At 44.4% G+C, this 20556-nt stretch overlaps 1 protein-coding gene across 1 annotated transcript in view; it reads left to right on the forward strand.

The window, feature by feature from the left end:
- Positions 1–20556, forward strand: part of doc2b (double C2-like domains, beta) — a gene marked incomplete at both ends in the record, with an annotated part of 238265 nt that overhangs the window by 614 nt on the left and 217095 nt on the right. The window lies entirely within an intron of this gene.

Raw genomic sequence — 20556 nt, forward strand, 5'->3', positions numbered from 1 at the left:
TGTCTGCAGGTGGCTCGCTGCATACTGTCAATCAGACTCGCCGATTCACACATCCTCTCATCAGCCGCAGGTTTTTTTGTGTGGTATTTTTTTTGGTTTGGTGTGCACCTTTGAGACACTGTTAGAAAGACAGACAAGACACACACTGTCTGCTTCTGTGACACTTTCCAAACGGTGTGTGTGTGTGTGTGTGTGTGTGTGTGTGTGTGTGTGTGTGTGTGTGTGTGTGTGTGTGTGTGTGTGTGTGTGTGTGTGTGTGTGTGTGTGTGTGTGTGTGTGTGTGTGCGCGCGTGCGTCCATCCCTATTGAGGAAAGCCTCCACTGAATGCCATTCTTTCAGTCTAATAGGTCTGAGGACCCTTGGTACTGAATAGGAAATTTCTCACCCCCAGTAAAATGTGAAATGTGACGCTCCAACCAGGAGTACAGAGTGAAAGCTGTCGTTACTTGCAGCATTTTTCAGGATGTGCTTGCATGAGCTGGACAGCATAAAGGCAGATGATCCTCTGAATTGAGGCAGTGAGCAACTGTGTTACTCTTTATATCCATCCACCCTCAATACTGCTTTACCAAATTTAATAAAGGCAGCTTGTGGTCCCACCAGCTCCCTAAACTAAGGCAATGCAGTCGGCTATAAAACAGTGGTACCCAACCTTTTTCTTGAAGGACTAAAATTTTTTACCACCGTAAAATTTAAACTAAAAAGTTTTTATTTCAGTATGTGAGCTTCTGAAACTCTTTAGCATGCAGTATGAACTACTGAGCGACATTGGGATTACTGCTGGTGATAAAGTCACTGGTGCTCTATGAACTTTTGTTCTCCTCTTCAGCTTTTATGAGTACTCCATGCAAAACTTATACCACATACTGGAATCGGTTTCAGGATGTGTGCGTCACTGGTACATTGTAAATCAACATCCAACAGAATTGTGTAGAAGATGGGCAGGCCGTTGCCTTCCTCAGATCAACATGCCGACACCTCTTTGTGTCATTTGTCTCCTGCATCCCTCTTTGGAGGAATTTTGTGTACAAGAGCCATGTGATTACAGGTTAATGTGTGGCAGCAGTGCAGCTTCTGTGGGAGTTAATCCACGCAGAGCGGCGTGTAGCAGGGGTCTTAGGCCAGTGCTAATCCAGAGTGGACAGGAGGGCAGAGGGGGGAGGCAGAGAGTGGGGGGTGGGGCTCGGACCTGGCAGATGTTGCCTTCTGACCTCTGCAAGCCGAACAGGATTTCACCCAGCAGGGAGAAAGAGAGACAGAAACACATTCTCCTAATCTGTGATAACGGCCCTTCATCACTGGGAGAGCTGACTTTTACAGCAGTAGGCTTTTTTTGTTGCTCTTTTGTTCCCAGCCATCACAACATAGGGTTTCATAATGTTCTTGTTGGTGCAGTGTGAAGTGTGTGTGGGAATCAATATCATCGGCCACAAAGTGATACTTCTGCTCGCTTTTGTACTAAAAAACTGAATTTCACTTCCAAATTTCTTCACAGTTGCTATTTATGAAGCAGTTCTGCTTTATACTCCCAAAATACCAAAAGATCAATTTTAAAACCTTAAAACTGTTTAACCTCGGTAACCCTTGATCTATCAAGAGTAATTGAAGGAATCTGACGATGATATACACACACAGCAGGCCTGTTAACACAACCTTTCAAGTGAAAAAGCATCACTTTGGCATTTTGTTTCAGAAAGGTTTTACGTTTATACGCAATTTCTATTTCCGCAGAAATGGCAGAAACACTGAAAATGATGTAGCGAGCATGCTGAGCGTGTTGCGTGTTTTTGTAATGTAACCACACACATGCTCAATTTTTTGATTTTTTGATTTTTTTTTTACAATCAAAGCATCATTCCAATGCATTCAAAGCAGAAAATATTGAAGCAAAATCAACAGAATTTTTCATATCGCACTCGAAACCAGATAATTATAGTTAAGATTTTTTATTAATTTATTTATCACATTGTCCAACATGCTGTGTGACAGCGTGAAGTCTCCATAAAATACATATCCCACAATGCATTGCTCCGTGTTGTAATGCGGAGCATGCTGTGACAGCTCCGTTATGTGTCACCTGTTTGCTTCCCTCTTAAAGGCCTAGTGAAATATAAAACACTACTTTGCAAAAAACGATAGTTGGGGTACTACTTATAAGGTTTCTCCGACTCTGCCCCACCACTGTTGTCGCATAACAAAGTTATTTGAATTTTGAATCTCCAGCCGACGAAGTCGAGGGAATCCTTTTTTGTGAGCGTGATGTCAAGAGTTGTGCAGATCTCGATCTGTTGTGTTTACATTGGCTTGCGTTGTTTCCCTCTTAAATATCAAAGTTTTAACAGTGTTCTGAAGTTGTAGTCGGCGTTTTATGAGCCTTGACGAAAGATTGAGCATGGAAGAGAGAGGAGAAAAGGAGCACAGGCGGCAGGAGCGGCTAGCAGGAGCCGCTAGCTCGGGCGGCTAGTAGGGCAGCTAGTAGACGATCAAGTAATATAGCCAGAGTGTTTTGGAGGTCGAATTTTCATTTCACTAGGACTTTAAGCTAAAGAGGTTTTAGACTCAAGAATGAAACATCACAAATATTAATGTTGAGAGCAAAAGGTCAATCTGAATGGAACCAATCTTAATTCATGCCAACATAAATGTACCTCCAAATGTTGTACAGCATGTTAAAATGTAATCAGAAACAACAGCAGGGAGATGTTGTGACTCCCTCACATAAAAGCAGCCGTAGTTTGGTTGGTGACCCTGTGGTGCAAATGAGCTCAGCTCTCCTTCCTTCAAGAGTTAAACATTAAAACCATCTCTTCTCACCCAGGAAACACCAAGCATGATCGCATGTTACTTTCACATATGGAGGCTTTAAATAAGCACTTTCAAAGAGTTGTTTTTGCTTATCATGAAACATCCAAGACAGCCAAAGCACCCCCATAGCACCCCCAAGAAATGTGATTTTTTTTCAGTGGTTTATTTAGATTTTCTGTTAAGTGTGAATATTGTAATTTGTTGCCTGGTTAATTAATAAATACACTAATAAAACATGTATTTTTTAAATGTATTTTTTAACCAAACAGCCGTGTCATGTGATTCAGCTAATCGCTACAGCGCATGCATTAACCTTTGATCTTACAAATTCCTGTTGTGCAGATTTTGATCTGTTGTGTTTACATTGGCTTGCATTATTTCCCTCTTAAATATCGAAGTTTTAAGTTGTACCCTGTTACCACTTCCTGTAACAGGGTACTGTTATACCCTGGTGACTGCATAACTTATTAATAGTAATGAAGCATGGAGTGCTTTTTGCACAAAAAAAATGGACAACAATCACTGAGGCCTTTGCTCTGAACAACAACAACAACTGACGTATCATTTTATTCTGACATCTCGTGTTTTGTAATGATTATTGACTATTTGGTGTTTGAGATTCGACCTCTAACTCCTGGTTATCTCTTATTATTAGATTTATTGAACCTAATATTTTTCTTTCATTGGAGGTTTTGGCGACTGGCAGCACGAGTTAGTGTCTTAGTGTGTGAGGTCTAAATGAAAACTTGCCTTGTGTTTTGCTTCCCGCTGCTGTTGAGGCTCCATCAATGACATTCTTGTGCTAAAGTTTATATTCTGTGGTGTGATTAAGTGCCAGGCTTGTAAACCTTTCATGTGTATCACTTTGGCTAAATATCTTGTGTTTTGTGTCACATAATATTGTTTTAAATAGTGGAGCTTTCACTGTATGTGCACGACTGTTACATGCGCTGTACAGTGCGCGCATATTGTTGGCATTACAGTAGAAAATAAACTAGAGACCTCTAAATTCCCCAACACCATTACTGAAAGATCGAACTCCCCCAGAGCACCCGCAAAAAAAAAAAAAAAAAATCTCTGGCGCTGCCACTGAGTACACCCAGTGTAGACAGCTTTGTTTTTATGACTCTAAAGAAGTCACCCATCACTCCAGTGAAGTACCAACACTATAACTTGATCTGTTACACTCCAGGTTCATACAAATGCCAAAGAAGAGCTGCTTGCCATCCTCCCTGCTTATAAGGCAACTAGACACAAACATCTGCCGGAGCATCATCTTAATGATTTTGAAATCACCCGTAGAGTCATCAGTGATGGCGGATAATTACAATGTCAACTCCAACCCCAGTATCCCAGGTGTTGCACACTAACACGTCCCTGTAGCAACACATAAATAACAATGATTCCTATTGCTACCAAACGCCTACTATTCCTCCTTAATTGAATAAGACAAGCACAATCCTAGATTTCTCTTCAATACGATAGCCAGACTAACAAAAAGTCACAGCTCTGTCTAATTTCATATCCCTTTAACTCTGAGCAGCAACGATTTTGTAAATTTCTTTTATAACAAAATTCTAACTATTAGGGATAAAATTAAGAAACAGAACAGAAACAAAAACGCAGATGTTTTTTCATATTGTGCAACCGGAAGTTACTGTGTTTCAAAACAAGAGCACGTATAAGGACGGTGTGTTTCTGGCAAGAGCGCTAAAATCTCAGACTTCTTCCTTTGGGTTCCTTTAGCCACGTTAAAATGTCTTTAGAACCTTACTCTAATTATGTGTATGTGTGAATACCTTCAACTGGCATTCATGTTCCCTTCTCATGATTATGAATATTGTCTATTGTCAGCAGACAAGGGCAGCTGTGGCTACAACACAGCTTATCTCCTCCCATGTGACTGCTGTGAATGAATAATGGTTTCTGTACCTTGAAAAAGTTTCACACACTATTGTCATGCATGCATGCTTGTCTGTCTGTGTGCACGATTGTATAGGAATCACCACTTTATAATTAAAAAAAACACACCAAATGCCAAAGCAGCGCCAGTCTAATCCAGAGAAAGTAATAAAAAAAAAAAGCACTCACCCATCACGTGTAGATTAAATCCATCCTGCTGTAAAATGCTGCACAAAGCAAGTCTGAGTTAGCTCATCCACTTCTGGCGTCAGTCTTCTTCACCTCACAATTGAAAAAGGTCCCCGAAGCAGGTCCGCTATTCTATCATCAGATCTTGCCGTTAAATTAGCTGCCATCACTCCAGAGTAATAACAGTGCGTCATCACCACCTGCCCATGGGCCAATCAGTCAAGCTTCAATGATGACAGCAAGACCAGAGCTAGAAAGTTGCTGGCCCAAAGGCGGTCCGTCAATAACACATCAAAATCTGATTGGCTGATGTTACTGTCACTCAACATTTTAACCCAATAGCAGCGTCCAGCTTCCATCAGAGAGTCGCAATGAAGTTATTGCTGGCCCCCAGCAGAGGAAAGGAGTTGTGATGCGTTTAAACGACATAGGAGATTTGAGCTTCACAAAATATATCCAGTCCTCTTCTGGATAAAGTTGCTAAAGTCACTAATTGATTCCAGACACAGATTTCAGAATCACTTTTTAATTATTTAAAAAAAAAAAAAAAAAAAACATTTTTTATAGGGCTGCCCCTGACTGCACACCACTGGTTAACATGTCTGTTGTGTTAAAATATGTGCTCCATCTGTCATGCAGGCCTCAACACAGCAATCTGTGCTTTATTGTAGTCTTATTTAATGACTTTTCATACTTATTATTGAAAGTACGTTTGTTCTAAAGTAATTTTATTCAAGTGGCCATGTGCATTGTCAGCTCAGTGACAATTCAGTTAATTTATAGATACTTGTTTAATTTGAAATATTTCCAATATTCCCCAGCTTAACTTCCCATGAAAAGTTTCCGGAAATTTACTGGAGATTTTCTGCCTCTTTGCAACCCGAGCTCAGGCCCAGTCTCCCTGCAGACCGCAAAAATGCTGCTGAATATATGGGTGTAGTAACTGGTTGTGCATATGCTCAGTTGCTGGATAATAAGAACAATGATTTCCTCTGTGATGTCATGACAACAATCCAACTTGATGGTCTGTCCACTACAATGTACGTGTCCTCCCATTGTTAATGTTTAGAGCTCAGTGTTCTCTAATGCATGGGTATGTGGTTTCATTATAGAAACAAACAGCAGTGGCCCAACATGCCGACGAGATTGCTTTCAGTGTTTCAGAATGTTACCGTCGAAATGTGAAACCTTTCTGAAACGAAAATGGAAAACTGATGCGTTTTCATTTGTTATGTAAACAAGGCTTAAAAGTGTATTACACTTTCCAGGTTCGATTTGGTTAAATTGTAATGTGTAAACACCAAAGTTGAACTGTTCTCGACTGTTGTAGCATCAAATTTCCCATAATTACTCATAATTTACTGAATGTATATTTTCTACTGTGTTATGTTAAATACAGTTCAATTGATATAAAATAGCTGCTAAACACTATAACTCTCCTGACGACTAAATGAGCACCACAGTGCTTCACAGTGAAAATCTGCTTTCATTTAAAAAGAACAAGAAACATGAAACGTTCTGCCTGTTGCTCCACAAAATATGAGAAAAAGGAAGTCGTTTCCTCCTGTTAGTGGGTTTAAAAGAACCGGCAATGCCCCCAAATTGGCTCCTGGTAGTCCTGTGGGACTTGATCCAGTATCAGCTTCCTCTGGGGGTGTTGGTGGTGGGTGAGTAGAGGGTAGAGCAGTGTGGCTGTGTTCTCCCTCGTGGTCCAAATCACACGGGGACATCTCAATCCTTGCTTAGAAGCTGCCGACGAGTTTGCATAACAGTAGCATTTTCTCATCCATGGTGACTCAACCTTGATTTTAAATTAAACAGAAAAGTGCATCACTCGCCGAGGGTCCTGGCTCCCCCACCCCGGGGGTGCAATCAAAACTGCTTGGACCTGCATACCTGTGCCACGTTAATTAATGATCGTTTGTAGTGGGTGTTGAGGGGCCACGTCCCTGCCGTGACCCAGGGAAAATGGCTGTCGTGATCCACATGGTGAGGCGGGCTCTTGTGTGCTGCAGAGATAAGCCCGGGAGCCATGCTTGTTGACAGGACTGGTGGGAATTGTAATGTATGCACACACCAGCCCCCCCCCCCCCCCCCACACACACACACACACACCACCACCACCACCACCACAGATGTCTTGCTCTGGTGATAATCCTCAGCACAAGAGTCGCACTACACTGTTTGTTTGTCAGCCAGTGAAGAGAAAAAGTGTCAAACAGAGAAGGCAAGGCAAGGAACAAAGAATCTGTTTGTCAGTCCATTCAGAAATGCACATTTTACTTTCCTCTCTCCATGTGAAGATGAATGTGCCTTTTCTCCTAATCCCTTCCTTCAAACCATCTTCTCCCTTGTTTTATCTTCTATGACGAGGATTCAGTTACAGTGGACAAGAGCAGCTGATGACAATAGTTATCAACAAATTAAAGAGAGATCAAGGCCCAGTTTCCACCACGTTTCAAGTTAAAACGGATTGTTTTGTGTTTTTGTTCCAGAAATGTTTCACATTCACATGACAACATGCTGGAAATAATGTCTATTGACAGGGCAACAGCAGAAACACTGAAAACAATGTCGCGAGCCTGCAAGGTCCAGTGCATCCAACTCACCACCAGGTGGTGATCAGTTGACAGCTCTGCCCCTCTCTTTACCCGAGTGTCCAAGACACGTGGTCGGAGATCAGATGACACAACCACAAAGTCTATCATTTACCTCCAGCCTCGGGTGTCCTGGTGCCACATGCACTTATGGACACCCTTGTGCTCGAAGATGGTGTTCATTATGGACAAACCGTGGCTAGCACAGAAGTCCTATAACACAACACTGCTCTCTCCAATCACCCCCTTCCAAGTCTCGCAGTTGTTGCTCACGTGGGTGTTGAAGTCTCCAGTAGAACAATGGAGTCCCCAGTTGGAGCACTATCCAGGACCCCTCCCAGGGACTCCAAGAAATCGTTGGTTGAAGCTCTTAGGATTCGACACGTTCGAATCCACACCCATGCAACAAAAGGCTGCATGGCCAGTCTCACAGTCTCTTTTCTTGCAAGACTCGACACCGAGCAGGTGGGTTGCTGGAGACAGCTCACCCAGCGTTAGCGTACAGCTAACACCAGAGGCCTGCAACCAGGGGCCTTCACTCCTCAACTCCTCTGCTGACCCGACCACGAGGGTCAGACCTTCCCAGGACCCGGAGACCAGCACCCAGAGTCTGATCTCCCATCAACCAAGGAAAACCAACCGGTTCCTCCAAGACGGGACCAGGGAAACGACACCTCACAGAACTTCTTTGTGTTATCCTCAACCAGCAGGAAAACCATCACAGACCTGAGCAACCAGCTCCTCCGTCTGGACAAAAGGGACAACCAGGAGCTGTAAAGAAGGACAGCTCCTAGAACATCAACTCCGTCTTCTTCTCTTCGGCCTGCAGAACCAGCAAACCACAGTTAGCAGGAAGTGCTAACTACAGGAGAAGACACCAGCTTCCCTCCAGCCAGGACAACAACTGAACTCCTTCAAGGAAGTGGTAACAACTGGGCATTACCTGAGATTAGTTAAACCTGATGCTATGATAGAACTGTTTAACTTTCATGAAGATGTGTTGATTCTGTTACAGTGATTGTGTTCTTTTGATAATGATTTTAGGAGCAGTTATCAACCTGTAAACCAACATTAGCTCTGCCAGAGACACAGGGTTTGCATGCTAATCTTTGCTTTACTAACTTGTTAACTCACAATCCTACACATATCACATCAAAAATAACATCACACCATAACCGAACACCATCTGACGACTCCTGATGTTTTACAGAGCAAGTCGCATTCACATAAACTCATTCCAGAAATGGTTCTTTAACAGAGACACACAGGAAGCAGATGCTAAGACTAGCTTCCATGTTCCATTGTTCTGCAGCACATGGCCGAGACCCAGGACAGACTTCCTGCTCTCTGACAACCTCCATTTGAATGTAGTTTCTTGTGATCCGCCATCTTGTTTTGTAGTTCCATCACACGTCTCACACACACACTTCTTCCACATCTCTCTCTCTCTTTCTCTCTCCACACGCACACACACACACACACACACACACACACACACACACACACACACACACACAGCTGTATATAGGTAGTTAGAATCTGTTTATTTGTTTTCATTGTGAACTATTAATTCAAATTCCTGATTAACTGTTTAGTATATCTTATGAGACGGATATAACTGAATTGGCTATAATTTCCTGTTAAGACAGGTGGAGCTCCGAGGTATCTGATACAGATCAGATTAAATTTCAATAACATTATTAATAACTATCTTTGATAATTATTATTCATTATCGATAGCCAACCACAACATAAATAGTGATCCTTATGAGGTAACAAATCCCGACAGCTGCATGCCTTTTGGGCTGTGTGCCGAGACACAAAACTACCCTTCCTATGACCAAAGTACCTTGTCTTGAGATATGTTGTTAAGATATGTTGTAAACTGTGCTAATGCTTCAATGTGCCTGAGGTGGATTTTTTTTCTAATTACAGACTGTGCTCCTCAGAGCACAGTATGTAATCTGTCTTTTTTCCTCCTCTCCTCACCTCTTGTTGTCCTTCTTTCCCCCACACTTCTATGTAATTTCGTTGTACCTGTTACAATGACAATAAATGCAATTCAATTCAATTCAAGAGTCTGCGGGTGCTCAGTTTAAGGGTGCAGATAGAACCAATGTGTCAACTTCAGGGGGCATAAATAAGCACATGCAGTGAAGTTTGGAGTGAGGTGAGACAGGTACAGATACAAGTACAGATAAAGGTACAAGTGGAAACCATCACCATTGAAAAGAAGCTATTGCTACATGTTTTGCCTGTCACTTTAAGTCTCAGATGCATGGTGGGAAGTAAAGTTGTCACTTGTTTTGGTTTTGGAAAACGGTAGTTGAGTCTCCTAACCATGGTTTGGAACTATAAATCGAGAGAGGTAACACTATTACCTATTACATTATACCAGCAGAACGACAGTCTGTAAACACTGTAAAAATATTATAACAACCATAAATATACTTTCTAACAATATTGTCAACACATTTATTCACTTATTTTGCCACTCAAACGGCAAGAAACAAAGGGGAAGCTGGAGAAAGGCAACTGCTCATTGAAAACAGTTGAGCTCTGATGTGTAAATGCTTTAGTTATCTGACAAATCTGATAATCTTCTGAAAACTCTGCTGACTCCTCCCGGGAGGCATGGCCACCTGTTGCCTCTCCCTGACCAAAAAACCTTCCTCAGACCTTTGGAGAACCGACACCTATAGCAATCCACATGAAAACCCCTGAGTGTCGTCAGACTCTTTTCGATGTAAAGAGTGATTCTAGCTCTGACTTGCCCGAGCACTGTAAAATCCTATTAGGAGTCTATCTTGCAAGCTGTCATGCAGTAGTAATGACTCACTGCACGTGCCCCATGTCTTCTCCTGACTAATCCAGCACTAACAAAGCAGGCCAGATTGTCAACCTGGTCATTTTGTGGGTTATCATCACTGCTGCTGCATCTCTGCAGGAGCCTCTGAGTCGTTGAAGTTAGCTGCAGCTCTGCTTCATCAGATAGAAACTCTGCCTCTGCCCTCCATTTATCCCACTAAGTACATTATGCAATGATAATGCCGGCTATTACACAGATCCATTTGGCGTCTGCGGCTGTCATCGGCAGGGAGGAATGTTATGTTGTTTGGCTTCAGCTTGTCACACTTTGCATTTTGAGGGAGCGTCTGGCTTCTGAAATCTTATTTCAAAATCTATTTAAAAAAAAAAAAATCCACCTGGTTTTAAAAGCATAGAGTTGGTCAGAGAGGAGGAGAGTGTTTCATTGTGAGTCTCCAAACAGCCAAAGACTGGCTGTGTTGGAATACATTTCCTTATTAGTGATCATTTCTCTGCCCACACCAAGTGATGAATCAAAAGTTAACTTACTTAATGGCGCTGAGTGGACACACTGTTCACAGAGAGTTCAGTCCATCAGTGTTACATTTCTAACCTTTTGTCTCCTCACTATCCTTGAGTCTTTATGCACGAGTGTTTAATGAGGTCACATTAGGAATGTCTGAGTATGAAAAGCTTTCAAGTTGGTAACTCTGACTGTGTTGGGTACACAGTGCGATCGTATTTCTATGTAGTTTTAATGAGAGGCCATTAGGGTGCTATCAATGTACGGGGGGTGGGGGGTGGGGGGGGGGGGGGGTGGGTGTAAACTCCAGCAGAGTGAGCAGTGACTTACAACTTAAGTGTCCAGGAATACATTTGTACACAAAAATGACTTAGGATGCAATTATATGGCAACGCAAAGCCCCGGGTCCCGATAACATTCCTGGTCGTGTCCTGAGAGACTGTGCCGAGGAGCTCACAGATGTCTTCACGGACATCTTCAACACCTCACTGAGCCAGGCTGTTGTCCCCACGTGCCTCAAAGCCACCACCATCATCCCGGTCCCGAAGAAGTCGTCCCCCACCTGCCACAATGACTACCGCCCGGTCGCACTCACCCCCATCATCATGAAGTGCTTCGAGCGGCTAGTCATGCAACATATCAAGTCTGCCCTCCCCCCCACCCTGGACCCTTTCCAGTTTGCATATCGGTCCAACCGCTCCACCGATGATGCCATCTCCACTGCCCTCCACTCAGCCCTCACCCACCTGGAGACCAGAGACTCCTATGTCAGAATGCTGTTCATTGACTTCAGCTCAGCATTCAACACCATCATCCCTCAGCAGCTCACCCACAAACTGAGTCAGCTGGGGCTCAACACCTCCCTGTGTAACTGGCTGCTGGACTTCCTGACGGGGAGACCACAGGCAGTTCGAGTCGGCAGCAACACCTCCAGCACCATCATGCTCAACACAGGGGCCCCCCAGGGGTGTGTACTGAGCCCCCTCCTCTTCACTCTGCTGACCCACGTCTGCTCACCATCATTCAGCTCCAACCTTTTCATCAAGTTTGCGGACGACACAACTGTGGTGGGTCTCATCAACAATGATGAGGAGACAGCCTACAGAGACGAGGTGAGCCACCTGGCCATGTGGTGCAAGGACAACAATCTCCGCCAGAATGTGGAGAAGACGAAGGAGATTGTTGTGGACTTCAGACGACGACACTCCCAGCATGCTCCACTAACCATCGATGGTGCTGCACTGGAGCAGGTAAGCAGCACCAAGTTCCTGGGAGTGCACATCTCTGAAGACCTGTCCTGGAGCAACAACACAGCATCACTGGCCAAGAAAGCACCCCAGCGCCTGTACTTCCTCCGCAAGCTAAGGAGAGCAAGAGCCCCGACCCCCATCATGCACACCTTCTACAGAGGCACCATGGAGAGCCTCCTCTCCAGCTGCATCACCGTGTGGTACCGCGCCTGCACCATATCCTGCCGCAAGACTCTGCAGCGCATCGTGAGGGCAGCCGAGAGGATCATTGGTGTGATGATCCTCCCCCCCCTGCAGGACATATACAACACCCACCTCACCCGCAGAGCCATCAGGATCGCAGGTGACCCCACCCACCCCTCCCACAGCCTCTTCAGCCTGCTGCCGTCGGGAAGGAGACTTCAGAGTCTCCGAGCGAAAACCAGCAGGCTCAAAGACAGTTTCTGCCACCAGGCAGTCAGAAGACTCAACTCCCTCCCTGCTCTGCCCCCCCTCCCCCCTCTGCCTCTGCCCCCTGCCACAGCCACCCTTACACCCCCCCTCCCCTCCGGCATCTGACATTATGCCCACCCCCCCCCCACTCAAAAATGAACATTCTCTACCTCAAAAGAGACATTGTGTACATGCCACTTTACTGTTTATATGTTTATAGGGTGTATAGATTTTTAAATCTATATATTGTTTTTCTTAATATATTATTACATGCCTTTGCACTGTGGGTCTGAGAGGACTGACATTTCATCTGTGCTGTATGTCATGCATATCAGCACACTTGACAATAAAGCCTTTGACTTTGACTTTGACTTTGAAGGGGAGATTTGTTCAGAAAGGAAATGCGCCTATTGAGTTTTCAATGTAGGGTTAAACCTTACTGTGGTCACAAGATTCCTCTGAGTTTTTCCTTTGAGCAATAACTACTGTAGGTTGAAGAAATGACTGTTTCTATGATCCAAAGAAGTCAAGGAAAACTACATTGAGCTTAATGTTGGTGAGAGTCAGCGTGTCCACCAGGTATCTCATTGAACACACGTTCTCTGTTAGAACGGATCTCACTTTGTGCTGCTGACACTACCACACAGCCAATAAACTCCCCTGTATTTGATCCTCCCAAACTTTAAAGGCTAAAATTGCTCAGAATTAGTAATTCCTCACATTCAGACACTACTCAAGTTTCTAGGATACAGCTTCACTACATAACATGTAAGAAACCCTAAAGTTGGTACACCCTAATCCATTACGATAATAGCTTAGTCGATGAGGAAATGCTCAGACCAGTTGCGTGTGAGTTAAGCTATCACAAACCATGCAGTCAATCAACTTTGTGTATTTTAGGGGCAAAACTTTGACAGACGGAGACAGTCCACAATTGGGGAAAAAGACACAGTAAAGGAGAGAAGCAACGGATGAGAGAGAGGAAGTTGAGGAAAAACCGGGACCAGATGACCCTCTCCAAAGCAAGAAGTACTGACGGTGGCAATCAAACATTTAATCCGGAATAGAATAATTTCTGTTCATTCTTGTCACTGGCAGCACGAAGCCTGTGAGTCTCATTTGCTTTGATCAAAAGTGTCAATGTAAAACAGTGTTGTGAGACAAAACATAAAGCTTTTGAACAAACTAATCCACTGAAATCAGAAGTGAGATAAGAAAGAAACAGTGGTCTGAGAGTCCAGAGTGACCAGTCCACCAGGATCCTAAACCTGGTCTGAGAGCCCAGAGTGACCAGTCCACCAGGATCCTAAACCTGCTCTGAGAGTCCAGAGTGACCAGTCCAACCAGGATCCTAAACCAGGTCTGAGAGTCCAGTAGGACCAGTCGACTTCTGCTGCTCCAGAACCTTCTAACATAGTATTGTAGTGATTTCTCTCTGGGGAACAGTAGGTTGGGCACAGCTGTAATTGGACTTCTTAATAAATACAAGACAAACATTCATTGGCGTTTCCCTCTTATTCCCCTCTAAGTTGGTCCTCTTACCCCCCTTAGAGAAACGCTGAAACTGTTCCAACTCATCTGGATTGATGAAAGGTCTCCGACCTTTTTTGGACTGTTGGAAGCCACATGTTGGCATTTGGATGTCTGGAGGGCTGGAGGAGAGAGGATGCCAGCTCACCTGGATGGATCCCAAGCAGGCGGAGGATTTCCCTGTGTTATTTGGAACCTCGGTCTGCTTTAGAGGGAGGGCTTTGTTTGTCTTGCCAGATGGTCTCCAGACAACTGCGAGTTTAAAGATTACATATATAATCTCTAATCACAGTGAACTAAAGTTGCATAGAAATCCCATCTTCATGGGAGGCAATATGTATGAATTATGAATGTGATGAGGATTTTGAAGTGAGTGGATAATGGCGCTTTAAATACCACCAGATCATCAGAACAAGATGGGCTCATCCTTTTGGGAACGTGAATGCACTCAGGAAATGTCACAGATTCAGCCTGTTGAAAACAAATCATGGAACAGCTTTTATCTCCTCTAGAATATGCCTTTGTAGAACTCTTTTTTTTTAAATTAAAAAAAGAAAGACATTTTTAAATACATTACAGTCATTCCAATTTGCTTTTATAGAGAAAATAGAAAAGCCCAACATGCACACATATATGTACATATATGTACATAACATATAGGAAAACGGCCAATTTTATATATGTCACATATATTCCAAACCTATATGCGCATATATGCACACCTATATGCGCATATATGCACACCTATATGTGCCCATGTATGCACACATATATGTATATATAGGTACATATAGGTACATATATGTACATAAAATAGCCAATTTTATATATGCCACATATATCCAAAACCTATAATGTGGGCCCACACTGGATGCTGTTATTTGCTCAGTGCCCCTGGCAGGAATCGAACCAGGGTCTCCCGTGCACCAGTAGGTACATATTTTTTATATATATATCTATATATATATCTATATCTATATATATCTATACATATATATATATATATTTATATATATATATATATATATATACACACACACATATATGTATATATATGCGCGCATGTATGCACACATATATGTACATATATGTACATAACATATAGGAAAACGGCCAATTTTATATATGTCACATATATGCCAAACCTATATCAAAACCTATATTAAAACATATATGATTATATAGGTTCTTTCCATGTGGGAAGTGGCAGAGGATAGCAGTTCTGAACAGTTATGGCATTGAGGGCTTGATGGTCGATACAAGGTCTCAAAGACCAATCCTTCTTCGAAACAAAGAAAAATCCAGCTCCAGCGGGAGAAGAACATGGTCTGATAATACCTGCTTCCAGGGAGGCCTTGAAGTGGTCGTCCATTGCCTGCTGCTCCGGCTTTACGACAGAGAGTAAAGATGGGCCCGAGGAATTGGGGCGCCAGGCTGTAGGTCGATGACGTAGTCATAGGGCCTGTGTGGAGGTAGAGAAGTAGCCCGGTTCTTAGAAAACCCCTCCAAGAGATCATGATAGCAAGCCGGGATCTTCTCGAGGTCCGGGGGGGGCGTGACAGAGCTGGTTGCCAGGTAAACAGTGGTGAGCTGGGTAGAGTTCTTAGAGGACAGACAGTTATCTTTGCCCCGGGGCCCCCAGCTCCTCACACGTCCCGTCCCCCAATCAATACTGAGATTGTGCTGTTGAAGCCAGGGGAGACTGTCGTGGATTTTTGATTGATTGCAGTCCAGGGCCAAGTGCGACGTCAGAAATCTTCCACGAGCATATATCAATAATTCTCTAACTAAACTGGTACTCAGCTAGTATACAAAAGCAAAAACAGGCTGGGAGACAAGATCTGGATGCAAACAGAGTTTTATTGCTAAAACCCGGAGCCCAGGTCGATCAGTGGGACACAAAAGCCCCGGTCCCACCGCACAAAAAGTACCTGCCTAGACCGGTCTAAACCCCTCCGGTTCGCGTGTCACGACAGGAATGCAGTCTAAACCGCTCCAGACCGCTCCAAAGGCGACCGCTTTTCCGCTCCCCTTCCGTTGGGGTGCCGGGGACCATGGAACGGGTCTGAGTTTGAGCTGCTGTCTGCTGCTTGGTCAGTGATTTACTACACGCCCTCAATATTTTAATGTGCCGGCTGAATCCTCTGCTGTCAGTGTGGTCAGCTGTGCTCTGGTTGTTTTGATTTTGATTTTCTTTTCTTTGCTGCTCAACTTTAGTGTTTGTTGTGAAATAGCGACTTGAGGCAGGGGGAGACCGGGGCTCGGGACTTTGTATCACATTGGAGTTTTCTGTTTGCAGCATAGCGCTCGCCGTGGCGTGGATGCGCGTCCGGGACACCGGAGTCTGGAGCTTTCGTCTCCGGCGCTGACCGCGTTCCGGCAGCTCCGCTATCCAGAGGCGGTCAGCCTTCTGTTCAGCCGCGGTCAGTGGCGCTTTATCGTGGGGACGGACCGCGGAAGCGATGAAAAGGAGCTTGGAGCTCGGCGCCTCCGTGTTCCGGCGCTGAGCTGCCGGACCGCGATCAGCGCCGGAGTGGAGAGCCTCCTGCGTTGGAGCAGAAAGCTCAGACTCCCGTGTCTGTGCCTCAGCCAACCGGGGGGAACGCTCCGGCCACTTGCCCCACACCCGAGCGCTCGAGTGCGGGGCACGTCGCCCCAAGTCGCTGGCAAGTGGCCGAGCGTTCGCTCTCTCACAACAAACACGGAAGTGCTCTCCGCTGCAAAAAATGACTGCTGCAAAAAGTAACTTTTTTTTTTTCCGCTGCAAAAAATAACAGTGCAAAGTGGAGAAAAACAACAGAGGATTCATAAGATCTACATCTGACGACGTTCTTTTCTGTTATAATGTCACATTTCTGCGGAGCTTATAAGCCCCGCCCACTTTTCACGCTCCTCTCTGCAGTGGGGACGCGACCCAAAATTTCGGTCGGGGTCTCTATTCCGTACTGCTCCGTACCTCTCCGCTCCGTCCCAGCACTTGTGTGCGGTGGGACCGGGGCTAAAGACTATGCATTCGAGTTAGCTCCTAAATACACATCTGAGAGCCCTCCTCTATCGATTCATCATCTGGCGGGGTGTTTCCAACGCTGTTTGTTTGACAACTTGGAAATAACTGTGTTTCTATTTTCTCTATAAAAGCAAATTGGAATGACTAATATATTTAAAAATGTCTTTCTTTTAATAAAAAAAAGAAAAAAAAAAGGAAATATTAAATTATGTTTTTCAAATACAAAAAAAAAAAAAAAAAAAAGGAAATAACTGTTTCCTACCAACATATCTGAAGCGGCCCCACCCCGTCCATCACGCTTACTGCGTGGCATAAATGGTGGTTTCTTCCAGCTGCAGCAGGCCTCTTTCTTGTCCGTGTTTACATTCTCAACCTCTCTCCTGCCTGTGTTTACATTTTCATTTCTAATGGAATCCATTAAGTGTCCCAATTTTAGATGTTCCCATGTTTATTCTGGCCTGTTTCATGGAACACTGTTAAAGTCACCTGGGGTGGTCCGCCGTTTTTTAAAAACATTCATGAGTTTATTACATTGCTCTTGGTTTAGTCATCATGCATAATATGTTCAGTTACATCGGCACTCGGAACGACCATCGGGAAAGCTAACCTCTACTAGCTGAGAGGTCCGAGTAATCCAGGACAAGAGGCGTCCATCCAGGGCGTGAGCCTCAATGGGTGAGTCGAGGGAGAATGTCTCCCTCGACCAGGGCATGAGCCTCAATGGGCGAGTCGAGGGAGAATGTCTTCAATTGGAGTCTCTCAGCCAGCTGTGAGTGCATGAGGTTAGCGTCAGCCCCGGAGTCCACCAGCACTTCCACCTGTAGGGAGACACCAAGAGTCGAGAGAGTAACAGAGAACACCGGATGCTGGGAGTCTTTAAAATCTGAGATTGAGTGCAGTAACCTAGGCACACCATTAGAAGGCTTGCTTCGTATCGGACAGTTGGTGAGGCGGTGCCCAGGTTGCCCACAGTAAATGCAGAGCTGGAGTCTGAACCATCTTTCGCGTTCTTCAGGTGTTAGACTCGTCCGGCCCAGTTGCATTGGTTCCTCTGTGCAGGAGGAGGATGCCGGAGGAACAGAAGGCAGCCGACGAGTGGGCAACGGTGGTCGTCCATGAACTGATGTCGGAGCTTGCGGATCTTTCCTCCTTGAATCCTGAGGTGCACACCCCCAGTTAGCCGAGTGCCGCTCCGTTCGGATCGCCAGTGCCACGAGTTCATCCAGACTGTTGGGTAGCTCACGAGAGAGTAGAAGGGTCTTCAAACTAGGAGACAGTCCAAACAAGAAGTCATCATACAATCCCTCAGGGTTCCAGCTGCTGTCCGCAGCAACGGCGTGGAAGGAGATGGCATAATCAGCCACTGACGAGGCTCGTTCTGTCGAGGAGGCAGCTGCCTGGAGCTCGAAATGCACCCAGTTCACACTGGGTGACGAACTGTTGTAGCATCTTGAAATGGAGATCTTGTGGAGCCTCAGGTGGTTCAGCGCAAACTTGTCTGCCGGCTGAGTCCATGGCCAGTTTGTACTGTCAGGGATTGTGAACTCAATTGCACGGCAGACAAGCAGCTCAGTTCAAAAGTGTTTATTATAAAAACCACAGCAGAAGCAAAGTCAGGCAGTCCAAGGTCAAAACCAGTACAGGCGATTGAGGAGAAAATCCAGGAGGCAAAGTCGGGCAGGCAGAAGGTAGAAAAACACAAAGGCAACACGAGGGAAAAATGGCGGGTACGAATGGTGTGAGAACGCAGACGAACTGGCAACCAGAGCTACAAGAGAAGGGAACTAAATACACACACTAATGATAACAACAAACAGCTGTGACCAGGAGGAGGAATCAGGAGAGCACAGGGGCGGAGCTAAGGGGAACACAGGTGAGGAAGAGTGAAAACTCTCAGGAAGGGAGGGGTGAGTGAGAGCAGGATCATGACACACTGACTGAAATTTTTTATATGCAAGAACATTTTCCAGTTTTCATAAAACAAGTTAATTCTGCTTGTTAAGCAGCACTGATATGTGTCCATGTTTACAGAGAAGTTGATAATACTAGCACTGAAATGAGTATTTCCTGCCTTCATTTTGTTTTAATGATATTATGTTAATTTGCACAGATATATTATTTTGGCGAATAATTATTTTGTATCAGCCTTCTCTTAAATACATAAGGGAAGGATATTGGACTAGTTATGGTCAATGTGTGTGAAGAAGAGTGACTGTGCAGTATACACTTTTTTTTACCTGGCTGTCATTCAGTGAAATTGATTGACAATGTTTTGTAATTCCTGTGAAATGGATTCCGTGCAGTCAAATTATGAATTTCTTCAGTGACACAGATACCGTGATGTATTGTGGATGAAATGTCTTGCAATCTATCGATTATCGCTGTATCGTGATATTATCATTATCATGGGCTAGCGTTGTCACGCTACCAACATTTTGGTGTCGATACCAATATCGATTTATTCCTCTCTTTCGCCAGACTTGTTCTTTGCTGCTCTGTTAGTGATGCACTCTTTTTATGGAGTTTCAACAGGTAGTTTGAGTCAGTTATGCACACGCACGCTCACATGGATGCAAACGCCATGTCATTTATGCATGTGCAACCGGTATTCTTTTCAAAGTACAAGCTCGTTGGGAGAAGATTGTTTTGAAAATAAGTTTTTTGACTTTTATTTTGAAGTTGTGTCCAGGAATTTTGTTGGTAAATAGGGTAGATAAGCAGTGTTTATTTAGTTGTGTATCTCGGGTCGGAGCGCGGGAGCGTGCGCACACCATGTCTCTGCCAATTTTTCCACACTTCTCGGAAACCGGAGTGCAAAGAGAAAGAAAAAAGAAAAAGAAAAAAGAAACCGGAGCGCTGTTTTCCGCACTTTCGATTGTCCAAAGCATCAGTGAATGAAAGTCAGAAAGTGGAGCAGCCAGCCGACGCCCACAGAGAGATAGACTACTCTCTGCGGTCCAAATTACAACACAGTGGCACTATGTGTTGACATTAAAAAAAATTAAATACCGGCACCAGCCAGGCTCAGTATAGTATTGTTTTAAAGCTGTCAGTACCGCAATACCAATCCAGTATCGGTATTCCGAACAACCCTATCATGGGCAAAATATTGTGATAGTATCGTATCACGAGGTACCTAGTGATACCCAGCCCTTGTGGACAGACCACCAAGTTGGATTGTTATTGCAATGACTGTGGTGCTCATGGACAAGGAGCCTGAGCGTTTTCAAAAAATTGTGTTTTCAGTGGCTCCGAGCACCGCTGTCATGAAAACAGACAAGTCAAAACGCAACAAATCTTTTCTGATTTGACTTGAACTTGTTGCTGTGAAAACGGGATCTGCATGTAGATCGTACAAAGTGCAAAGGGAAGGTTGTTTGCATCAGTTTTCTGATGACACAGAGCTTCTGAAGCCACATTCTTTATACTGAGTTTATATTCAGGATGCAGATTAATAAACACCTGCTCAGACACAAACACAGATTTCATATCTGGATAGCTGAATTCAGTAA

Source organism: Blennius ocellaris (genome assembly GCF_963422515.1).
Source record: "Blennius ocellaris genome assembly, chromosome: 14".
NCBI lineage: Eukaryota > Metazoa > Chordata > Actinopteri > Blenniiformes > Blenniidae > Blennius > Blennius ocellaris.